The sequence below is a fragment of the Aulonocara stuartgranti genome, assembly GCF_965226115.1.
Source record: "Aulonocara stuartgranti genome assembly, chromosome: 15".
Classification (NCBI taxonomy): Eukaryota; Metazoa; Chordata; class Actinopteri; order Cichliformes; family Cichlidae; genus Aulonocara; species Aulonocara stuartgranti.
The window spans coordinates 426365-448895 of NC_138951.1; the positions used below are offsets into that span (position 1 = coordinate 426365).

A 22531-nucleotide genomic window follows, 5' to 3' on the forward strand; every position below is an offset into this window, starting at 1 on the left:
CGTGTTTATTGGCCAGGTATATGCACAGACACATACAAGGAAGTTGGTTCCGGTAGATGGTGACTCTCAAGCACAGCAATGTAAATCACACACACGTGTCTATATATACACACACATTACACATGCATACACATACATACACAAAGCTGTGTAAACCAACTATATATAACCTTATCTAAACTTATATACATAGAATACAGGATGACAGAAATGAAATGAGGTGGAATGAATACTACAGGATGTACATAAGGTGCAGTTGCAGTCGGGCAGTGGAAGCAGTGTGACAATTTGGTCTAAATAACCCCAAATGTGATGTCCACATATGTGGACGCCAGGGGCCCGTTCTTCATACGTCGCTTACTACATCCAAGATCAAATGAAACATCCAAGACCAAATCATCGCGCTAACCGTGAGCTCGCTAATCCGGTTCTCCGAACACACCTGCTGTTGGCGATTAGTACAGCTGGATGAAGTAATGTGAGATCACTGGGTGGCCCAACAGGGGCTACGCATCGATAGTAGAAACATTGATTGGCAACCCTCTGATTGGTCGGCGAAAATGTCGAAGGAGAGCGCTCGGTATTTTTCGGCAGCAGAGCAAGAACTCTTGAGTGAGGGATTTCAGGAGTTTCAGAGTTTAATTAAAACGCAAGAGAACACTGCAAAGGCTGCAAAAGCAAGGAGAGAGGGCTGGCAGAAAGTTGCTGACAAATCAAACTCCTAAGTAATTTAATAATAACAATAATAATGGAGTGGATTTATATAGCGCTTTTCAAGGCACCCAAAGCGCTTTACAATGCCACTATTCAGTCACTCTCACATTCACACACTGGTGGAGGCAGCTACAGTTGTAGCCACAGCTGCCCTGGGGCAGACTGACAGAAGCCAGGCTGCCATATCGCGCCATCGGCCCCTCTGGCCAACACCAGTAGGCGGTAGGGTAGATTTATCATATCACACTATATTATCCAATATTATATTACATTATATTATATTATAATATGTTATATTATATCCCCTTTCACATTAGAGCCACAACAGGACCCACTAGAACATGGGAACAAGTAAAAGTGAAATATAAGAATATTCTACAGAATGGTAATATTTATCACTTATATTGCTTTTAGTCTCTTGGAAAGAGACCCTGAAATAATCTGTTTGTTTATAACAGCAACCAAGAAAAGGGCAGAGGAAAAAAAGACAGGTGGTGGTCCTGCACCCCCTCGTCAACAAGTTGGTTAAGTAAATATTACCCTCACGGGAATATCGATATCTCTCTATGAGCACACTGTCGCGCTGAGCTAAAGGATCCTGTCTGTCCCGCAATATACGCTGAATTCTGAGGACTCTCCTTATCAATCTTGCACCTTCCGCAATGGGTTGCTCGCGTATACGGACAGGATATGACTGCGACAGGCTTCCCAAATCCACGTTCGCTTTTATAGCCGTGGTCTCTCATCTTGATTACACGAAGTAATTTACAATTACTACTCTGAAATATGAATTACATCTGTAATAATCACATACATGTAATAGAATGTTAATAGTACATTTCCCTTTTTTAGGAAATGACCTGTATGTATCTGTGTGACATCAATAAATGGATCAGGTGCTGCATTGTCTTTAGTTACATTGATGTTATTTATTTATGGTGAAACAGTGGTGGAATATCGCTGTTGCTTTCGTATAAATGAAGCGGACATACCTGCGTGGCCGCGATCTAATCCTGTTTACATAAAGTAAACCTGCTCCCGAGCAGGTTTACGCTTACGGCTCTGTTGCTATGACAGCAAGTCCCGGATGAGCTTCGGGGAACCGAACGATCCAAGATCACGCGAAATCGTCAACAATCAAATCCAGCTAACTTACTTAGCGAGGTACAAAGAACGGGCCCCAGGTCCTGGGAGGTTAAGTTGACATGCACCTCCCTAAAAAAAACAAAAAAAAATCCAAACTAACTACATGTTTCAGCACTGCAGCCAAAAGCTGATTGATCAATTCATTATTTCCTGTTCTGCATTTCTGGCTGTTGCTTCTATTACAATTTTCAGAAGCGAATAGAAGACAAAAGACCAACTTGAAGACAGGAAGTCCACTGCCGAAGGTGTAGAGCAACACAAGTCCACCATGCACAGGTACAATTACTAGCAATGGGGTCAGCCACTTGCACAGGCTCTACGTAATTCAAACTGAATCAAAGCTTTACTGATGGCATCAGAACCAATGATGGCTTTTTAATCTGCTGTCAGGGCTACGTCATGCTGGTGATGGACATTTTGCACTTTGCTGAATGAGCACCAGTTCATTAGGCGGTCTCTTATAAACAGCACCATCAGCCACACTAGCCGTGTGTCTCGGTTTGCACAGCTCTTCCAATCTGTGTGTACGCCTAGTGTGTTCACAGCAATGTACAAAGCAGCTCAACACGGCAGCACAGCTAGCATTTTGGAGGTGTGACTACAGATCCATGTGGACAGGTAACACTGGTTAATATACTGGTAGAAGTACAAATGCTGTGTTTTACTGTGTTTGCAACACAGACTGAGTGTAAAAGAAAAATGTGCAAACTCAGAGATGCGTGCGTGCGAGAGATTTCCTGCGTATAAAAGGCTGCACTGCTCCCTGAGCTTAGACTTACATGTCAACATGAAGTCATACATTGGACAGTGAGTAAACAGATACAGTTGATCCTGTCTATACCGTTTTTCTCGGTGGGACTGGTCATACCCCACCACACAGAGATATGACCACAAATCATTGCAAATGTTTTGAAATAAAAATTAAGCTTCATTTGCACATCAGCGCAGCCAGAAAGACATTTAAAAAATATCAAAAAATGAGAGACATGTTTTTTCCATGAATCCATCATAGGGGTGTATGGGGGCACTGTGAGCCACGGATAAACAGCTTGTACCTCACTCACTGACCCAGTTGTAGCGCGGTGAAGAACAAACATCCTCCCCTTCAACTAGAAGCTTGTCTGAACTCGCCATACGGAGGCGGGGGGAAATGAAGAGGTCCAGCAATAGCTGCGTCACAGAGCAGTTCTTCCCTCCGTGCACGTTTTCCTTATTAGACTGCTCGTGATTACAGGACACTGATGAAAGGCTCCCGACTTTTCCCATTCTGATTGTTGGTTAGTTAGAGGCTTTTAAATGGTTGCTGACATGACGTCATGCAGTAAAGCTGAAATTAGGACCTCATGAACAAAAAACACTGCACTTGAATTGGAAAAAAGCCCTGATTAAACACCAGCTTACAGTTTTGTTGTGGACGTTGTTATCATTACCTTCCAAAGAGCAGTTACTGATCCAACAGCACCCTTAGACAAGTCGAAGTGCCAAAAACAACCGCCCCCGGTGGCCACATGAGGCCGACTGCAAACACCGGTCAATCCTCCAACTCCCGTGTTAAACACTAAACATGTTTATAGGCAGCTACAAATAACAGTGTGGTTTATATCACTAACTTCCCTCTTCATCAGCTTCTTCATCAGCTGTACACGGCTGATAAAACAACAGGAAAACAACTTGTAATATACAGAGACACATAAAGTCTGTAGAACTGTATCCATGGTTTAATATTAACACCTGTGAGAACAATCGTGTGGTTGTAATGTAATTAAATATATTGTTATAATATCCGTGTGTGCGTGTTATTCATTAATAATAAAGTTCTATTAACCATTCAAGAGTATATTTATCATAATAAAGTTATCGTGATGACATTTTTCCATCATTACCCAGCCTCAGTCTACCAGCGTGACTCCCTATCTCATTATTTCAATTCTGATTCACTCGGAAGCATTTTAATGGAACTACAGAACAAATATTACTAATTACTAATGTGCTTATTTGAACTGTTTTATTTTCAGTGTGAGGAAGTCTTGAGACAGCCCTTACTGCTCTACATTTTGGGTGCCATACCCTTTTCTCATTTTTAAAGTGATCCCGAGCAACAGTTCTGCAGGATTTTCTCTGGAAACCGGCAGCTTTTTCACTCACCCATGGTCCAGTCCAGACCGTTTTCAGAGGAATGTGGGGTTTTCTTTTTGTTGGTTTAGCCATTTAACACAGACCTATGAATCACCCAGACATAAAAACTACATCTAACTCATGTCTAAACACAACACTGTAGATTCTTCAGTTTAATCTACGAAAGGTGGAAGGGAGGCTGCAACACACAGGTTTGTTGGAGCGATTAAAAGGAGGAAAGTCAGCACAGACTGAGAGCTCTACAGCCCTCTGTAAAACATGGTGGGGGCGTTTCGGTCAGAGGTGTTGGCAAGTTCAAAAACACTAATGTCATTATGAATGCATAAAAGTACCATCAGATTTTAACACTACAAATCATCTAGAAAGTATCTGATTGACCCATGGCTTCATTTTTTGATATACTGTAACAATGACGTGGGAAGCAGAGTTCAGGCTGTGTTAAAGATGATTGTACCTAGGGGTGGGGGGGGTGGGGGAAAAATCGATACTGTGTAGTATCGTGATATTTTGTATCGATGCAGGGACAGCAGAAATCGATATTTTGTTACAAAAAGGTTTTTGTGCTCTGACTTCAGAGCATGTTGATCCTTTTTCTGAGCAAGAACCCTGACATCCCTTCACTGTCCAAATGTGTTTAACTGTTTTTGGCAGCAATAAACATGACAGTTTACTTATTTTAATTTAAGACATGTTTTATTTTAATTACGTTTAAAACTTTTTTATTTAATGTAAAATCATATTTTGTTTTAATTTACTTTCAAATTCTTCAGTTGCTGAATGGGCTGCATAGTTTTCATAAATTGCTATAATTGTACCAGATGGTTGCATTCAGTTAAGCTGGACTAGACTGTAATACAAACCGTTCAGTTTGTCAACAATAAAACTGAAATGAGAGAAAGACTGAGTGCGAGACTTTGATTTTAGATAAAATGAATATTGATAAAGTTTACCTTTATGGACAGAATCTGAATATCGCAAAATATTAAAAAAAAATTGCAATAATATCGTATCATGCATTAAGTATTGTGATAACATCGTATCGTGGGATGTATGGTGATTCCCACCTCTAATTGTACCAAATATTGACTTCCGAGCTCAAGTTTTTTGCCTTATATGTATCTACATTCAATATAGTGCCACACCCGTTCCTGTCTTCTTAAGCTATAGTTTTGCACACATCTCTGTTTCACACCTCCATATTTTGTCTCCTTTTATATCTTCAGTTCTATTCCTGTTGTATATATTAATCAGCATCTGTGGGTGGACAGCAAAGAAAGGATTTCATTGCACAGAGAAATGCCCTTTTTCTCTTGTGACACATGACACTTTGGATCTTTGAATCTTAGTAAAACATGTTGAAGAAAAAACACAAACTGATGGATAAAACATATTACAGGTCATATACAAAGAGTTAGTGTATTACAAAAAGGGAAACAACTGTTAGTGCAATGGGTGAACGCAATATCACGATGGTCAGGGCATGTACAATACTGGGGTTTGTGCAATATAATTGATGTGTTTCTGTTATTGTTATCTATACTGTCCTCTGTGTCCACTCTCCTTGTCATTGTTTGTTATAGTATAATGTGATCACTGTTTTTGTCCTTGTCACATGACCTGTAAATAGTGTCTCTGTATGTTTTTACTAACTTGTGTTTAACACCAACCTGCCAGAGGGTCTGCAGATGGAAATTAGCCCAAGGCTATAATCTGGCATATTTACATTTGTTAAAATGTTCATTAATATGTATTGCCCCTCTTTCTAAAAAATAAATAAATAAATAAATAAATAAATATGTGTGATGCACCCACACAGCTCAGTTCAGCCTGCCAGCCTTAGCTAATAGCTCTGCCTCTTGGCGGGAAATATCAAAATACAGACGATAATGAACATCACATTAGCCGAGTTAATAAAGCAACACGTGGCAAAGGGAGCACTGTGCAGACTGATCATCACATTCATTTTGGGTTTAAACTAGGGCTGCACGATTAATCGTTAGAAAATCGCGATCTCGATTCATACTTATGTGCGATCTCATTTCCAAATGACAACGATTCAAAAAAAAAAAAAAAAAAAAAAAAGACGACGACGTCCCGGCATTTTGATCCGGGACGTAATCTGCATGACAACAAGCGCTCACTCTTCCTGCTCAACGAATGACGAGGACGGAGCCTTATACCACGTGATACAGAAGCTGTGCCGTGTGATGCTAAAATTAGCAGGAAAAAACAACGGAGAGCACGTCAGGGATGACGAGAAAGTGACAGGAGAAAATCCGTCCGGGTCAACCACCCAAACATCAATAACGGGAACCTTATATAGCGCTTCCCTGTACACGTCGAACTCCCGCAGGCACAAAGAAATTACGGAGGCTATCACTTATCACCTGACCAAAGATATGGCTCCATCAACACTGTGCAAAACGAGGGATTTAGGAAAATGATCAACACCCTAGACAAACGCTACACAGTGCCGTCCCGCAACTATTTTTCTATTGTTGCACTACCTGCTCTGTACACGCAGCGTCGAGCAACGGTGGAGACGGAATTTCAAGCAGTACAACATTTTGCGGCAACAACAAAACGTGAGACATTTGTTGTTTTATGTTTATTTATTGTTTTTATGTTCAGTCTCAACTGTTACGAAGTTGATGTGCAGTTAATAAGTGCAATAAATATTTATACTGGAAAAGAGAATCGTGATCTCAATTCTAAGCCAAAAAAATCTTGATTCTCATTTTATGCAAAATCGTGCAGCCCTAGTTTAAACCACACTCAGTTACTGAATGAAGGAAATGTACAACAGGACGTCCCTCAGAACTAGTTTGATGTTAACTTTATGGTGTGCAGCTTTGCACAGTAAATACACAATCTACAGTTAAACGCAGAGCTACATGCCTTACCTGCAAGATGACAATGCACCGTGCTCTGCATTTGTTTATGCGGTCACACTCTCAAAGCCCCCAGAGACACCGGTCAATCTGTGGACACACAGACAAGATTGCTCTGAAACACAGTACAAAACAAAATGAAAAGAATCGGCTCCTTTGGAAAGAAACGACTCCACTGAGTTAAAGATCAGCAGCAAGTGCTATCCATCTATGCCTTAAATAGGAAAGACTGCTGGTGCCAATTTTCCTTGAAAATCACTGCTGGAAATAAGCTTGTAAAGGAATCCACGGAAGAATTTTTTTTTTTTTTTAAGTGTAAGACAATAAAAGAGAGTCTGGTAAAAAAAAAAATTTAAACACAGAGACCGAAATAGGCAAAATCTACAAGTCTGTTCCTTCCCCTCGACCTCGAAGCTGAGAGGTCACACCACTCGCGGGTCTGTTAATAAGGTCTGCAAAGGTCACTTTATTGTGAAGATTAGGCCCACTGACAGAAAAATGCAGCTTCATACTGCAGAGATTTTAGGTGATGATTTAACAGGTACAGAGAAGATTAGACAAGAAGGCCGGCTAGCAGGAAGCAGGACAGGAAGGCATTATCCTGCCCCGTGACGCCGGTCCTGGGAGGTTAGCAGGTAGCCTAGAAACAAGGTCATGATATGACCTTGAGTATGTGCAAGGGCTCAGCAGAACAGAAGGCCATTCAAAGGCAGCATATGGTTCACATCAGCAGTTCCTAAGGTGTGTGTCGATAGAGAGAAGATGAAGACAGTGGTCGCCACAGAGGGGGTTAAATATGGACGGACGAGCTGACAGGGTTTGTTGCAGGTAGACAACTCTCCAGCAATCTCCGCCGTCTGTTCAATGTAGTATATACTGCTGAAGATAACATTATGCCAGAGATTGTGATATCCTTAGATGCCCACAAAGCCTTTGATCGAATAGAGTATTACTATCTATTTACGGCCCTCGAAAGATTCGGCTTTGGTCCAACATTTTGCTCATGGATTAAAATAATTTATTCGAGCCCCCAGGCTATGGTGAGAACGAATAATATCGTATCTGAACCCTTCTCTCTATTCCGGGGAACAAGACAGGGGTGCCCTTTGTCACCCCTGCTCTTTGATGTGGCAATTGAACCCCTTGCGATGATGGTAAATGGTAAATGGCCTGTATTTATATAGCGCTTTACTAGTCCCTAAGGACCCCAAAGCGCTTTACATATCCAGTCATCCACCCATTCACGCACACATTCACACACTGGTGATGGCAGCTACATTGTAGCCACAGCCACCCTGGGGCGCACTGACAGAGGCGAGGCTGCCGGACACTGGCGCCACCGGGCCCTCTGACCACCACCAGTAGGCAACGGGTGAAGTGTCTTGCCCAAGGACACAACGACCGAGACTGTCCAAGCCGGGGCTCGAACCGGCAACCTTCCGATTACAAGGCGAACTCCCAACTCTTGAGCCACGATCGCTGAGACAGGCTGCTGAATTGGTAGGGATACAAAGGGGGACACAAAACCATAGGCTGTCCTTGTATGCTGACGATCTCCTCCTTTTTCTGTCAAACCCTGCCACTAGTATCCCGGTGGCCCTTGGTATTATCAAAGATTTTGGGAGGGTGTCGGGCTATAAAATTAATTTAGACAAAAGTGTTCTTTTCCCCATTAATAAACAGGCGAGGAAACTTTCTTTCCGGGCCTATCCCTTTGCAATACATAAGGATAGATTCGCATATTTAGGTGTTAATGTAACTAGTAAGTATAAAGATTTACTGGACTATAACTTTAAAGTTGCACTGGACAAAGCGAAATTAGATATGAAAGGTGGGCGTCGCTCCCCTTATCATTAGCAGGGAAGGTAAATTCTGTTAAAATGATTATACTGCCGCGGCTCCTCTATTTATTTCAGACGATACCGATTTTCATTCCTAAATCATTTTTTAAGGAATTGAACAAATGTACGTCTGCCTTTATTTGGAAAAAAACTGTCCCCAGGATAAGACGGGAGTTTCTTGAGAGACAGAAAGAAGAGGGAGGTCTGGCTCTGCCGAACTATATGCACTATTATTTTGCTGCTAATATACATAAGTTGTTATTTTGGGTCAAAGAGTTGGATGAGGATGAAACCCCAATATGGGTTCATATGGAAAGGTATGTCTCTAGTCCAGTGTCCCTGCGCTCCCTGGTCTGCGCTCCTCTACCCTTGAGCAAACATCTTTACACAAACAACCCGGTGGTATCTCATTCTCTGAAAATTTGGACTCAATTCAGATCACATTTTAAAAACAGAACCGCCCTCCTGTCTGCTCCCATCTATGGAAATCACTTGTTTCCCCCAGCCCTCGGGGGAACAGCCTTTAGGGAATGGCATAGAGCTGGGGTGGAATGTGTCAAACATCTTTTTAAAAATGGTACTTTTATGTCTGCTGCTCAACTGGAAAAGGACTATGGAATCTCCTCCAAGACTAATTACTTTAGATATTTCCAGGTTCGGGACTTTGTGAAAAAGTCATTCAGCCCCTCCCTCGAGCTTCCACAAAGCGGATGGATAGACGAGTTGATGGACACAGATCCGACTGCTAAGGGGACAATCTCCACGCTATATACACATATTCAGAATGTGGCTTCCCCCTCCCTGGACAATGTAAGACGGAAATGGGAGGAAGAATTGGGGCTGGACATTTCAGAGGTTGACTGGGGGGGGGGGGGGGCTGTAGATCTAGTACACTCTGCTTCTATATGTGTGAGACACGGATTGATACAGTTCAAGGTGTTGCACAGACTGCATTTGTCAAGGGAGAAACTGGCAAGAATGTACCAGGGGGCCGATCCGACCTGCCCCAGATGTAAACAGGTACCAGCCAACTTATGCCACATGTTCTGGTCTTGTTCCAGGCTGAAAGACTTTTGGGCTAACATCTTTAGAACATTCTCATTCATTTCTAATAAGGATATGGAACCAATGCCTCTGACAGCCATCTTTGGTGTGGCACCGAGGGAAACTCAACTAACAGCCTCTCAGAGGAAGGCAATAGCATTCGCCTCATTGCTGGCTAGGAGATTGATTCTACTTAACTGGATAAAGGCAACACCGCCATCCCATAAACGCTGGGTGGAGGAGGTGATGGCACACCTCAAATTAGAACATCTCAGATTTACTATACAGGGCAACACCAAGAAATTCTTTAAGGTCTGGCAGCCTTTCATTTCCTATTTTGAAGATGAGTTTCCTTCCACTCCATAACTGGCAACCCCCCCCCCCCCCTTTTTTTTTCTTTTTCCCCCTTTTCTTTTCTTCCTCTGTCTGGGTATAGTTTTGTCTTACACTGTGCGGTAGGACTTGAGTTCGAGCTTTTCTGTATGAATGATATGCTTTCTGAAAACTCAATAAAAACACTTTGATTATTAAATATGGACGGACGAGGAAGCTTTTAGTCCGTTTTGAGCAACGGGCTCGGGTTAGACGGACCCATTTATCCCAACATAACAGCTCAAAGTTTCTCCCCACACTCCAACACTGGAGGGGTAGCATTTACCCCCTCACACTGAGAGCAGTCTTTAAAAGAAAACTCTTTTCTACCTCAAAGCTTCGGAAAGGCCCAAAGACAATCAAAGCATCGATTCTTCTCAATAAAGAACATCCTTCCTGTTTTTGTCATTTAAATACAGATATGAAGACGCTTCACTGCAAATGTTAAAAATCAAAATCACGAGGTTCAGTTTGTAAAAATTCTGCCCTTTGTCATCACGCTGTTGCCTTTTCCCCTGTTGCTTACTGTGATCATGTGACAGCCTGTTGGTGTGGAAAGAGCTCAGACATGCAAGTATCTCACAGGCAATTCCCATCAACCCCAGGTCGCCGCTAGGCCTTCGCCAAGCATGCATACACCAATTAATCCGATGGCTCGAGTCACAGTCAACTTTCATTTCCAAAGAAGTCGCTCGAATCCAAGGGAGGGATCTCCCTCCCAGTACCTCGCAGTTTCTCCAAAATATCAAGTGTAACGCGGTTAAAGGACCAGGGCGCCTGACTGCAGCTTCATAGACAATGAGCTATCAGAATTAGTTTAGACTATGGAGCCTGAGTGTGTGAATAAAACACAGGAAACCAAAGTAGAGCTCAAAAATATATATATTATGTTTGTTTTGAGAAATGTATAGACAGATGTACAAAAAATAAAAAAATATGCATATATATCACAAACAAAAATAATGTTGACAATACAAAACAGCTTATTAGGTTCCAAAAGGAGGTGGGATGAGGTGTGGTCCAGTATGAGATTTAGTTTAGTTCCATGGACCTGTGATAGGTCATGTGTCAACAGTTTAATTCAGTCCATAGGTTTACGATTCCTACCGCAACGTAGCGGTGGTCGGGTGGCTCGCCATCCCGCGCTGATCAGGGCTGATCGCGGGAGAAAAGAAAAAAAAAAAAAAACCTGACCTAGACAAGGTCAAAAACATAAATTATCATTCACAGAAGAAAATGAAACAGCATTCTACTGCTGTGACAAAATACATAAATCCATAAATAACCAAGACAAGTAATTAATGCCATGTTGCATACAACAATTAATAAACCATCATCTCTTATAATGAATGAATTTCATTCAAAATACTACTATAGAAAAACATTCTCATGGGTCCCATCAAAGTATATCAGCAATAAAGCTAATAAACATTATCCAAAGTTAATCACATATATTTACAAAACTCATTTAATCACAGGTGTTGCGCAACAGATTCAATAATCTCAGTGGAATTTAACTCAATGCAAAATCAGAGTCAGAGGGCGCTGCTCTTGCAGTGACCAGCAGGTTGTCTCTGTCTGTCAGTGTTTTAACTTATTTTATTTCATTTTTTTATTCCTTTATCTTATTTTTTTGCCTGAGGAAATCCTATAGCATCGGCTTTGTGGAACTTCTTTTAATGAAGATGGGTTTTTTATTTCGCATGGTTTTATTAGCGTCTTCAAGCAACTTAAAGAAGTCCAGATGCTTTTCTTTGCAAGCTCCTTTGACTACGATGACCTGGATGACTGAGAACCTTCACAGACATTTTGTACCTAGTGCTATTATCATGGTTAATAACACTAAACCATAAGGGTTGTTGCCATTGCACATTGCACTTTTTGATGAAAAATCTAGGTTGTTCTATCAGGCTTTTATTATATTATCTTGGTGAGTGTATGTGATGTGTTGGTTGTCTGTTTGCTTGTTTGTACGGACACACTGCAAATCAATTTCCCGTTAGGGACAATAAAGTTACCATTGACCAATCTCATAGGCCGTTTTGGCATTTCATCAGAAAAGTAACAAAAAACATCCAAAATGGACAAAACTACGAAAATCAAATCACTCGTTCAACTCTAGGTACGTTAAGTCAACATTCGGCCATGATGGAATAAACAAAAACAACAATATTCAATAAATAAAACTAGTAATTGCACTTACTGTCGCTAGCCTAGCATTAGCTTACCGGTGTTTTAGGATTTGCGATGGCGGCTCCGCATTTTCATTAATTGTGACAAAACAAAACAAACAAACAGCTCACCGTTGAGTCGATTGTGAGGTGGTGTAAAGATGAATGAATCGGCCGGGTTATTGCACGCTGTCAACTGGTCTGTAGTGTAAAATTTGTCGATATCTGACAAGTACGCCAACCACAGGGACAACAGCAGCCAGAGGAGCAGGGACATGCAGCTGATTGACCCGGAACTTATACAGGGTTCAGTCCCGCCACAATAAAGGGACTGGCGGAAGTGGGGTCAGAAGTTACCGTGGTTACACAAGGCAGAGGCACCCTTCCAATGCAGGGGTTCGTCAAAAAAACTGAGTCACAGCTTCACAGGAACTAAATGGGACAACTCCCAAAATTCCTACCTTTTCGCAATTGTGAAAATGTTCCCTTTGAACTGCTGAAGACACTGTGTTGATTCAGTGGCAGGATCCTTCCCCCTAAGTCGCTATTTGCTTTAGCGGCGATGACACAAGGGGAGGAATTTGAGCAATGTGTGAGCATCGTAGACTCCTTTCCTCTGAGTGAAAACCATCTCCAGACAGACAAGTCGGCACTCAAGACGTGCTCAAACTAGGACTGCTCACTAATTCTGGTCACCACCTAAAACTGAACTCAAAGCCCTTTATACATGCCTCATTCACACATTCATACAAGCACTTTGCTTCCTATCCAACATTCACACACCAATGAAGGCATCAGGAGCAATTCAGGATTCGATATCTCGCTAAATGTTACCCAAGGATGCTTTGGCAGGTACACTGCCCTCTCCCCTCCACTTTATTTAGAATATAAGACAAAAATAATCAGGCCCCATCTTATCTTAATGACCTTGTAGTACCATATCACCCTATTAGAGCACTTTGCTCTCGCTCTGCAGGCCTACTTGTTGTTCCTAGAGTATTTAAAAGTAGAATGGGAGGCAGAGCCTTCAGTTTTCAGGCCCCTCTTCTGTGGAACCAGCTTCCAGTTTGGATTCAGGAGACAGACACTATCTCTACTTTCAAGATTAGGCTTCAAACTTTCCTTTTTGCTAAAGCATATAGTTAGGGCTGGACCAGGTGACCCTGGATCCTCCCTTAGTTATGCTGCAGTAGACGTAGGCTGCCGGGGATTCCCATGATGCATTGAGTTTTTCCTTTCCAGTCACCTTTCTCACTCACTATGTATTAACAGACCTCTCTGCATTGAATCATATCTGTTATTAACCTCTGTCTCTCTTCCACAGCATGTCTTTATCCTGTCTTCCTTCTCTCACCCCAACCAATCACAGCAGGTCTGGCAACAGGGATTACTACACCATAGCCCGATCCAACCTGAAGAGAGGCATCAGAGAGGCAAAGGGGGACTATAGAAGGAGGATTGAGGACCATCTGAAGAGTAATACCAGCCGGCAGGTGTGGCAAGGCATCCAGCACCTAACCAACTATAAGATCAATCTCGGAGCTACGGACGGTGACCTGGAGCTGGCAGAGGAGCTGAATATCTTCTTCGCCCGCTTTGAGACCAGGGTACCGGAGGTATTGGAGCCACAGCAGCAACACGCCACCCATAGCAGCACCACCCTCACCCTGGAAGAGCACGAGGTGAGGCGCATGCTGCAGGCTGTTAACCCGAGGAAGGCGGCGGGTCCTGATGGTGTGCCAGGTCGAATATTGAGGGATTGTGCAGGACAGCTGGCTGGGATCTTCACCAGGATCTTCAACAAATCCCTCGCACAGGCGACTGTCCCACTCTGCCTGAAGTCCTCCACCATAGTCCCCTTGCCTAAGAAGCCCCACATCACCGGCCTGAATGACTACAGACCGGTGGCACTCACCCCAGTGGTAATGAAATGCTTTGAGAAGCTGGTCCGCAGACACATCACAGCAGCCCTGCCCCGCAGCCTGGATCCACACCAGTTTGCCTACAGAGCAAACCGATCCACGGAAGACGCTGTAGCCACAGCACTCCATGCTGCATTAACTCACCTGGAAGAGCATGGAAGCTATGTGCGGATGCTCTTCGTGGATTACTGCTCAGCTTTTAACACCATCCTTCCACACAAACTGGTGGCCAAGCTACAAGACCTGGGGCTTCCATACAGCACCTGCATGTGGATCAACAGCTTCCTCTCGGGCCGTAGACAGAGAGTCAGAGTTGGCCATCACACATCCCCAGCCCTGAGTCTCAGCACTGGCTCACCCCAGGGCTGTGTGCTCAGTCCACTGCTCTACTCTCTCTACACACACGACTGCACTCCTCGCCACCACAGCAACATCTTTGTGAAATTTGCAGATGACACCACAGTGGTGGGGCTCATTTCCAAGGGAGACGAGTCTACGTACAGAGACGAGGTGGAGCAGCTGACGTCATGGTGTAAGGCCAATAACCTCCTCCTCAACACTTCAAAAACCAAAGAACTCATAATAGATTTCAGAAGGAAAAAGGCAGAGATCCAACCACTATTCATAAATGGGGACTGTGTAGAAAGGGTGGCAAGCTTCCGCTTCCTGGGAGTCAATATAGAGGAGAACCTTTCCTGGAGTGTGAACACCTCCGAGCTGCTGAAAAAGGCCCAACAGAGACTGTACTTCCTTCTCAGGAGGAATAACATCACACAGAGACTGCTGGTGTCCTTCTACAGAGCCACCATTGAGAGTGTTCTAACTTACTGCATATGCATCTGGTACACTAGCTGCACAGGGGCTCAGAGGAAAGCACTCCAAGGGATCATTAACACCGCCCAAAAGATCACTGGCTGCCCTCTCCCCACACTGGAAGTTCTACACAATGCCCACTGTTTTAAAAAGGCCCAAAACATCATAAAAGACACCTCACATCCTGGCCACTCCCTGTTCGAACTGTTGCCCTCAGGCAGACGGTACAGGGCAATCAGAGCAAGGACTAATAGACTCAAACACAGCTGTTATCCAACTGCAATAACACATCTGAATACTACAAAAAAATGTCCATCACGCCACTCTTGTGTTAATCTATGCACGGTCTGAAGCATGTGTGTGGGAATGTATGTGAATGTTTTACTGTTACATCTTATTAGTATTTTAAGTATTCTATCTATTTTATTTATTGAATTTTATTGTTTTATTTATATTTTGATATTGCTAGGGATGATGCAATGATCGGGGACCATTCTTCATTTCGTTGTTCTCGTGACAATGACAATAAAGTTTCTGATAAAGTCTGATAAAGATGGCCCCGCCCCTCCCTGAGCCTGGTTCTGTTGGAGGTTTCTTCCTGTTAAAAGGGAGTTTTTCCTTCCCACTGTCGCCAAAGTGCTTGCTCATAGGGGTCGTATGGTTGCTGGGTTTTTCCTCTGTATCTATTATTGTAAGGTCTACTGTACAATATAAAGCGCCTTGAGGCGGCTGTTGTTGTGATTTGGTGCTATATAAATAAAATTTAATTGAAAATTAATTATTTCACATTGATCAGCTTTAAAGAAAGGGATAGATCCACACTCACAGGCTGCTTTCTAACCATTTAGTCATAATTTTTATTCACAATCACTTTGGGCCCAAAAAGGATGAATGCTGATCTTCGTGAGCGGTGCTTAACCACAGGCTACAAGTTGGACTGAACTTGTTCTGGAGGAACTCGTCTAGAGTACACCTGGCTCTTTCTTTACACAGATGATGTAAATGAGTAAGAGGATTCCAGAAAGCTTACTGGGTTATTTGGCACAAATGAAGGTTTTAAGTTTTAAGTTGTCCCGTCAGTGTGCTGCTTTCAAGCATAAAATGAAGAGCATGAAATGCTCGAGTACACTCTCTTCTCTGTGCGATGGGACAGACTCAAACCCGAGCAGCCTTTCTGAAAATGTCGCCTTCTCACAATAAGGATCAATGCAACAATTGGCACTTTGCAATTTTCACTCAGTCTCTCTTTCTCTTTGACTGATGTTTTCCACGGGCAGGTCAATAAGTAGACTTTGCAGGGACACTCTGTTTCACAACTACTCCAAAGTCAAGGAAGAGAGAAGCGCGGCAGGCTGTGCAAGCAGATTAGTAATTTCTGCAGCTTATGGATGCCAGCCAAGAAGCATCTAGCCTCTCTCCACTTGTAACTTTTTTCAGCTGTTCGATCCATGCCTCATATGGAAATTACTTCTGAAAGTCACACAGGGCACCACACGGGACCAGGAATCTTTTAAATGGCAACAACATTAAAAGAAGAAGAAATGATTAAGTCTGAATCAAATGACATGCGGATATCAACATGGGAGATCTCCAGCGATGAAAGCAGCGGTGGAGAGCGAGACAGGAAAGGGAAGAGCGAGACCAAAACAGGCTATGGTGATGAAACACGTTCAGTGAACACAGGATGGGGGGGGGGGGGGGTTAGTCTGAACCAACGAGTTCTGGAACAAATTCAGCCTTTAGTTTTAATCCCATCACCAAGTTTAAAAGCCAACCTTTACACGCTCTGAATACTTTGACCAGCGTGCTAGGGGTAAGAGCCACAGATGAATACCCACCTGTATTGTATTGCAAAGTACAACAACAATAAAGCCCTTCTGATTCCGATTCTGACATGTACAGGCAAGCACGTACTCACCCACAGACACACCTGCCACCACACTGTGGGTGGAACATTTATTCTAACACAGATAAACAGCAAGCTGGGATTCAGAGATCACAAAAGTGCCATTTCTATCAAAAGCGTGTGCTCGAGGAGAGACAAAGAAACAGATTCCTTTTAACTGGGTAAAAGTTACCCAGTTCATACCTTTGTTTTCATACTGCACAACTTTCATGACATTTTCTGAACTTTTCATTTATGCATAAGGTGCCAGATTACGGTATCAGTGAGAGGGAACGGTCACGCTCAGCTCGCCGTATACACCGATCAGGTATAACATTTTGAGCACTGATAGGTCACATAAATAACACTAGTTATCTCTTCATCATGGCACCTGTTAGTGGGTGGGATATATTTGAGACCAAGTCAATATTTTTGTCCTCAAAGTTGACGTGTTGGGTTAGGTTTAGGTGTTGGAAGCAGGAAAAATGGGGAAACATGAGGGTTTAAGTGACTTTGACAGGCAGACGAGCTTTAAATGGGTAACATGCGGTATGTTTTTTAAGGGTAACCTTATCTTTTAACCTCTGGCAGTTCACCACTTTTACCTTTGTACCCTTTTAAGCTATTCATTCGTCTGAATGACTTGAATTGCAATAAATAACTGGAAAAATTGGGGTGTGGTAAATCTTTTGACCACTAGTGTGTATTATTATACGGACTTTGCCTCTTTGGATTTTTAGTTCTTTCAAATGTGACAGAACGAGACTGCAGATAAAAGTGGCAGAAATGAGTTTTCTCTGAATGGCGGATGGGCTCTCCAGCACAGGGCGAGGAGTTCAGCCATTCAACAGAGGCTTCACATTGAACGGAGCCAGCTGAGGCAGTAGCCTCCTGGGTAAAGGTGTTCAGGAAGAGGCCTGCGAGTAGACCCAGGACCCACTGGAGACATCATCTCTCTCGACTGTCCTTTTAACGCCTCAGTGTTTCCTGGATAAGCTGAAACTTTCAAACAATGTGCATCATGTGCGAGGGGCCGATGGCGCGATATGGCAGCCTCGCTTCTGTCAGTCTGCCCCAGGGCAGCTGTGGCTACAACCGTAGCTTGCCTCCACCAGTGTATGAATGTGAGAGTGAATGAATAGTGGCATTGTAAAGCACTTTGGGTGCCTTGAAAAGCGCTATATAAATCCAATCCATTATTATTATTATTATCATTCATAATGCACCACACTTTTCAGCTGCAATCTATTTGTTTTTCAAATGTTAATTTGTGATATTTTAATAATACATGAACATATTTTCGATATTTCCTGCCATGTTTCCATATTTTTAACATCAGTTTTCTTCGTGAATATAGTGGAGTCCATGCCTCGATGTGAGGAGACCAACATAACATGACACAGGTGGCCATAATGTTATGACTGATTGGTGTATCAATGCCCACAGACTCCTGTGTTAAGATGGATAACTTCTGACACGATACAAAAAAAATAGCTTTGCCTCTATGTAGAGCTGGGCGATAGAACGATAACGATATGTATCGCGATATAACTTTTACTCGATAGAGAAATTAAGCTATCGCGATAGACCTCGCCGCTCTTGTCCTCTTGAAAAAAGAAAAAAAAAAAAAGAACAGCCAATCCAAATTAAGTAGCGCAGAGCCGAACCAATCACAGCCGCAGCGTCACGTCGCGTGACTTGTTACGTACAGCACAAGTGCCAAGCCGCACGTGTGTTTGTTTGGGAAGCAGCCAGCCACCGTACCGCCCGGGTAATGGAGGAAATGAGTGTGCCGACTAGAAAAATCAACCGAGCGTGACCGAAGAGAAAACAGATGATGGTTCCAACGCCCGAGAGATTGTCGAACGGAAGAGCCAAAGAAGTTCCGTAGTGTGAAGGTATTTCGGTTATTTCAAGTCTGACAAATAACAGAGTAGCGTGCACTGTAAATTGTGCCGAAAGCAAGTCTGGAAATACAATAAACTGGTGCATGCGCTACGTACACACGTACCCGGGTATTTTTGAAAACGCAGATTTTTCTATGCGTTTGCACCTTTCGTCCACACGTAAACGGCGTTTTTGGTCACTGAAAACGAAGATTTTTGAAAACTCCGTTTTTGCATTTACGTGTGGACCAGAAAAACAGAAAACGCAGCGTCAAAGGTGTGCGCATTTTTTGACGTCACACTGTGCGCCACGTTATTGTTTCAGTGAAATGAATTTCTACAATACTGTTAATTCTACTCTCTGCAGTGTTTAAATGCTTACATATACACACAGTTACTGTCCCTCCACACATACGACTCGGTTCTGCTTCTATGCCCCAGCTTTGTTTACTTTTTCCCACCGAGGCTTCTAGACTTCTGATTGGCCAACATTTCGGCACGGTTAGGAATCTAGCGCCACCTGCTGCTTTGGCATGTTCATAGCAGCGTTTTCCTTCATTTCTGCCTTTATGTGTGGACGGGATTATTTTTTACAACGAAAACGGAAAATCTCCGTTTTCAAAAATACCCGTGTACGTGTGGACGTAGCCTCAGTCTCTGACTGGAAGCGCTAATTCGTCATTCGGCTTTTGTCAGACTAAAGTAACTGTTAAAACTGTTTGAAAAGCTCAGCTATACAACAAGGAGAGATTGAGAATTTCCTTTTAGTTCTCAGTTTATTTGATATTGACAAAAGTTAGTCAGTTTTGTCTGTTCTTCTGTAAAACAAACTAAGATTTATTTTTAGAATTAATATTTTGTTTCTAAGTGGAATTGACAGTTTAGTCTGTTTCGTTTGTTCTATTTTGAAACTTAAACGCTTTAGCGGCTGCCTTTTGTGTAGTTTGCAATATTTGCCTTTATTTATCTGAAAAAGTCTCATGTTCCTTAAGTACATCTACCCTGTTGAACTTATTATGGGAAATAAATATTTAAATAAAAACAAGCTGCTGATTATTTCACATTTTACTTGTGAGCAACGGCACATTTAAATCTTACAAATATAGTTATTTGGCTGATATCGTGATAGATATCGTTATCGCCTGAAATGAAAAAAACATATCGTGATATGAAAAAATCTTATATCGCCCAGCTCTACCTCTATGGATGGTTTACGGTCCATCACAGATGAGAGGGGTAAATTCTTATAGCTGGATGCTGTACTGAGGGATTCTGTGAGACCTCGTCCACTTCTCTGAGTCATTACAATGAACATCTTCTCCGATGTTTGTGCTCTCCGTGCCTTTTAGAATTAGAAGTAATGAGTTGATATGTCTCCGCCACAGAAAGTAGAGCTGCTGTCAGCTGTCAGGGTTAAAGCCCGTATCAAACTACGCTAACGGTTTCTGCATAAACACAGCTTTTACTTTATCTCCATCACGTGACACAAACCACCAAGGACGAGTGCAGCTGAAGACTTTCCTTCATGCTTAAACTTGTCGAACAGGTGCTCCAATAAAAGGACCCTTGTTGGCTTTACATCAGTTTTGCATCACGATTACAGTAACAAGCGCCGATGCCGTGAACGCCAGGAAAACATCTGAGTTCACCATCTCTGTATCAGCCCCGTCTCGCAGCTGCTCGCTGTGTGTAAGAACGGTTCGAGCTTCATGTTAGACTGGCCTGTAGCATCTTCATGTTTACAGGAAAAAACCCATAAAAACAGAGCTGGCTCATGAAAACAGGAAGAACAAGTATATTTTAGCATTTCTGATGTACTGTATAGGTGCAGTCCTTACTGGGTTAACTGGGACATCGTCACTGACTTGAAAGCCCCAGCAACTCACCAAATAACTGTCCTGACATACTTCTTATTGGCCCCACGAAACCCAGCTTATCTTATGGTTTATTGTTATCATATTGGTGCCGGCTGAAATGGCTTTGGTTGGTCAGAACACTTTTTCTATGAGGATAATGAAGCCAACAGTGTTGTGCCTGAAAGTGCTGATATACCCGCGGGCAGCAGCATGCTCTCAACAGTCAGGCAGACAGAAACAGCCCTCTGATGTCACATGAGTAAAGGAGATGTGCTTCTTGTTTATATGTTTCTGCAGTGAAATGATGGATGGGTGAAAGAACAGGCCGGAGAATGCGACGTTGCAGCCGTGCAGCTGTTCCTGTGTGCCTTCGCACTATTACTGTTTGTGTTCCCAGGATGGATGAACAATGCGCTTCCAGGTCAGTCTCTAACTTGCCCTCTCATTACCGAAGGTCATCCTGTTGGAAACACAGCTCTGACCTGTCATGGCAAAGGTTACTCTCGGAAAATGGGGACTGGGGGAAAAATGGGGGGAGGGTAAAAGTGAAGGCAGGAGAAGGGAAGCGGAGAAAGAATTTGCTCACCTTGACTTCTTGGGAGCGGTTCATCCAAGTTTTATCTGGATTTATTTGGCATTTCTTGAGGCCAACAACAACAATGTGATTTCAATTCTCCCAAAAAGCCCCTTTTAAGATCTTCTTCTGTTACAGCCCCCCCCCCCCCCCCGTATCAAGGCTTCTCAGTGCTCGGCATTTGGCACAGGCTGGGGGTGAATGCCTATAGATGGCATTGCTCTTAGATCCCAGCGAGCTCATTAGCTCTGACCCGCTGTTGTGCTCACTCAAACCAGACCGACGACGTGATCGGGGGGAAATTCAAGGGGGGGGGGGGCGCATTGGAGCCTAAAAACACTTCCTGTAGTTAAGCCTGGAAGCAAAACAGAGCAGCTCCACAGATGATGTTGAGAAAACAAGTGATACCAAAGAGTGCTGAGATGCTGTCAGTGCAATGTAATCGAGACTTACGATTATGTACAGGAGACATGAACACGGTGGGGCGGGCTGTTTGCTGGAGGGTTTCAACATCTGGATCTTGTATTACACGCCTCTGCAGTTTTGTTTTTTTGACAGCCTTCCTCTCAGCTAAGCAACGACCCTGCTCCCCGTCCATCCACAGGGCTCATCCTCTAATTTTTATCCTTCTCCTTCAGGCCCATGTGAAAAATCCCAATTATCAGAAACATGAGAAGTACAAACGGTTGGACGTGAACTTGGAATATGCTTTAAAAAGAAGGGGAAAAAGCCGCCCTTAACAAGGGCCTTGCCGAAATGTGATTGAATGCGTCAGCAGGTCGTAAAAGGCCCCCTCAAGATCGATGTAATTATGAAAGCTTTATGTGGAGGACTTTCCAGACACGGGAATGACCAGCAACAGGATGAGGAGGAGGGTGCTGCCAGCATTATGTTCCACCAACAGAGCCCCAGTAAGTGAAGAACAAGCAGCTGCCTACCATCAGCAGCTGGAATAGAAGGGGAGGGGGAGGAAAGACGGCATGAAGAAAAGAGGCTTGTAACACCTGCAGCAGGGTGCCACCAAATTTCCCTAGGTTTGTCCGGCCTCTCCGCGATGCACTCTATAAATCCCTGTGATTAGCTACTGTAGCCGGGCTAAGGGCCACTTAAATCAACCCCACAGGGGAAGTTGTAGTGACCTCCCACCTTTGTGATTTAGGCCTAAGTGATTATTAGAAAAACAAAGCCAGCACTGATTCTGTAACCGGAGAGGATGGGAGGAGGAAGGGTGTGATGGAGGTGTATGGGAAGAAGAAGTGCGCGTGATAGTGCGCTACAAT

General features: G+C 43.2%; 1 protein-coding gene across 4 annotated transcripts in view; it reads right to left on the minus strand.

Moving 5' to 3' along the window:
• disp1 (dispatched homolog 1) overlaps positions 1 to 22531 on the minus strand; it is a 121601-nt gene that overhangs the window by 67924 nt on the left and 31146 nt on the right. For 2 of the 4 annotated variants that reach the window (XM_082504340.1, XM_082504335.1), the window contains exon 3: positions 6900 to 6977. The exons of the other annotated variants lie outside the window; for them this stretch is intronic. The gene's annotated coding sequence lies outside the window, so the exon portion shown is untranslated. The remainder of the gene's footprint in view (positions 1 to 6899; positions 6978 to 22531) is intronic. 4 annotated transcript variants of the gene reach the window in all.